Here is a 381-nt window from a genome sequence, read left to right on the forward strand (position 1 = left end):
AATCCCGGCCTCAGTCATCACATCACCTTCCCCTCTGCTTGCCTCAGCCCTCCTTCTTCGTCTGTCTTACAAGGATGCGAGATTCCATTTAGGGTCCACTCAGATACTCCCGGAGAATCTCTCCACCGCGAGATCCTTAATCTAACCACACCTGCCAAGNCAGAATCGTTGCATCTATTTCCAGGCGGACCGTGGACTCCAGGTGGGAGCGTCCTCTCTGGAGTTGCATTTCACCCAAGATGTGCTATAAACAGATACGTCGGAGGCAAGTCCATTTACTTATTCACCATCCTCCCTACAACCTCTCGGAATGAACTACAGCAGCGAGGTACAAAACTCACAGCCGGCTCTAGTCCTAGCGGGTCAGAATCCCCCCGGAAT

This window comes from Crocuta crocuta, unplaced genomic scaffold (genome assembly GCF_008692635.1).
Source record: "Crocuta crocuta isolate KB4526 unplaced genomic scaffold, BGI_CrCroc_1.0 scaffold1269, whole genome shotgun sequence".
In the NCBI taxonomy this organism is placed as follows: domain Eukaryota; kingdom Metazoa; phylum Chordata; class Mammalia; order Carnivora; family Hyaenidae; genus Crocuta; species Crocuta crocuta.